A 2,968-nucleotide genomic window follows, 5' to 3' on the forward strand; every position below is an offset into this window, starting at 1 on the left:
CAAGATTTATTTAAAGGATGGAGTCAAGATTTATTTAAAGGATGGAGTCAAGATTTATTTAAAGGATGGAGTCAAGATTTATTTAAAGGATGGAGTCAAGATTTATTTAAAGGATGGAGTCAAGATTTATTTAAAGGATGGAGTCAAGATTTATTTAAAGGATGGAGTCAAGATTTATTTAAAGGATGGAGTCAAGATTTATTTAAAGGATGGAGTCAAGATTTATTTAAAGGATGGAGTCAAGATTTATTTAAAGGATGGAGTCAAGATTTATTTAAAGAATGGAGTCAAGATTTATTTAAAAAACACAGCAAAGATTTAATTGAAGAACATAGTCAAGATTTAATTAAAGAACGTAGTCAAGATTTAATTGAAGAACGTAGTCAAGATTTAATTAAAGAACGTAGTCAAGATTTATTTGAAGAACATAGTCAAGATTTAATTAAAGAACGTAGTCAAGATTTAATTGAAGAACGTAGTCAAGATTTATTTGAAGAACGTAGTCAAGATTTAATTAAAGAACGTAGTCAAGATTTATTTAAAGAACGTAGTCAAGATTTAATTGAAGAACGTAGTCAAGATTTAATTGAAGAACGTAGTCAAGATTTAATTGAAGAACGTAGTCAAGATTTAATTGAAGAACGTAGTCAAGATTTAATTGAAGAACGTAGTCAAGATTTAATTGAAGAACGTAGTCAAGATTTAATTGAAGAACGTAGTCAAGATTTAATTGAAGAACATAGTCAAGATTTAATTGAAGAACGTAGTCAAGATTTAATTGAAGAACGTAGTCAAGATTTAATTGAGACAGTTTGATAATAATAGTTTTTGAAAGAATGTTTTTTGCTTAAAAATCTTTCTTTCTGTTATTTTGAAAAAAAGCCAATTAAAAGGTAGAAGAAAAATGAACGTTGTCAAGACTTATTTAAAGGACGGAGACAAGATTTATTTCAAGAAAGGAGTCAAGATTTATTTAAAAAAACGCAGCAAAGGTTCAATTGAAGAACTTAGTCGAGATTTAATTTGAAGGACGTTGTCAAGACTTATTTAAAGGACGGAGACAATATTCAGTTAGAAAACGGAGACAATATTCCGTTAAAGGACGGAGAAAATATTCAATTAAAGGACGGAGACAATATTCAGTTAAAGGACGGAGATAATATTCAGTTAAAGGACGGAGACAATATTCAATTAAAATACGGAGACAGTATTCATTTAAAGGACGGAGACAATATTCAGTTAAAGGACGGAGACAAAATTCAGTTGAAGGACGGAGATAATATTCAGTTGAAGGATGGAGACAATATTCAGTTGAATGACGGAGACAATATTCAGTTAAAGGACGGAGATAATATTCAGTTAAAGGACGGAGACAATATTCAGTTAGAGGACGGAGACAATATACAGTTTAAGGACGGAGACAATATTCAGTTAAAAGACGGAGACAGTATTCAGTTAAAGGACGGAGACAATATTCAGTTAAAGGACGGAGACAATATTCAGTTAAAGGACGGAGACAATATTCAGTTAAAGGACGGAGACAATATTCATCAGTTGGACGGAGACAATATTAAGTTAAAGGATGGAGACAATATTCAGTTTAAGGAAGGAGACAATATTAAGTTAAAGGACGGAGACAATATTAAGTTAATTGACGGAGACAATATTTAGTTGAAGGTCGGAGACAATATTCAGTTAAGGACGGAGACAATATTCAGTTAAAGGACGTAGACAATATTCAGTTAAAGGACGGAGACAATATTCAGTTAAAGGACGGAGACAGTATTCAGTTAAAGGACGGAGACAATATTAAGTTAAAGGACGGAGACAATATTCAGTTTAAGGAAGGAGACAATATTCAGTTGAAGGAAGTAAACAATATTAAGTTAAAGGACGGTGACAGTATTGAGTCAATGGACGGAGACATTATTAAGACAATATTCAGTTAAAGGACGGAGACAATATTAAGTTAAAGGACGGAGACAATATTTAGTTGAAGGAAGTAGACAATATTAAATTAAAGGACGGTGACAATATTGAGTCAAAGGACGGAGACATTATTAAGACAATATTCAGTATAAACGATTTTGTGTATTTGATGCTGTCAAAACAAACAACTGAAAAATTAACTTATCAATTGAAACAGTTCTGTGTACACTGCACAATAAATATGTTTGATGTTCATTTAAATATTTAAAACCATTACATAAATCTTACAGTCGTGTTCCTAAACCTAAGTCTAAAAACAATAACATTCCTAGCTGAAGGTGAGGGAATGAAAACAATAAAAATGTTTATCTCACGTGTTATCTAAACTAAATCATATTATTCCAAACTAAATAAGATTATTTTGTTTATCCATGTAGCCTCAAGCTTATTTGTAGACACAGATCAAATAATAATAGAAAGGAAACAACGCACATTGTATTTTATAAATATTATTTAGACGAATCGTTAAATAAATTGATCTTTTTAAAATGAATAAAAAGAATTATTAAGATTATTCTCTCATTTTTTTAACACATTTTATTTTTAGTTTTTTTTGTCTCTTTTGTTAAAAAATGTAATTGTTGTTATCCGACTTGTTGGTTTATCGTACAATCTGTATAATGTATACTTGTAAATGTGAAATTTATTCAAATTTGGTAAAAACTGTTAATTTCAAGTAATTCCCCCAAACCACACTATGAGAAAACTATTAAATACAAGTAATTTCCTCAAACCACACTATGAGAAAACTGTTAATTTCAAGTGATTCCCCCAAACCACAATATGAGAAAACTGTTAATTTCAAGTAATTCCCCCAAACCACAATATGAGAAAACTGTTAATTTCAAGTAATTCCCCCAAACCACACTATGAGAAAACTGTTAATTTCAAGTGATTCCCCCAAACCACACTATGAGAAAACTGTTAATTTCAAGTGATTCCCCCAAACCACACTATGAGAAAACTGTTAATTTCAAGT

This window comes from Eurytemora carolleeae, unplaced genomic scaffold, assembly GCF_000591075.1.
Source record: "Eurytemora carolleeae unplaced genomic scaffold, Eaff_2.0 scaffold701, whole genome shotgun sequence".
NCBI classification, from domain to species: domain Eukaryota; kingdom Metazoa; phylum Arthropoda; class Copepoda; order Calanoida; family Temoridae; genus Eurytemora; species Eurytemora carolleeae.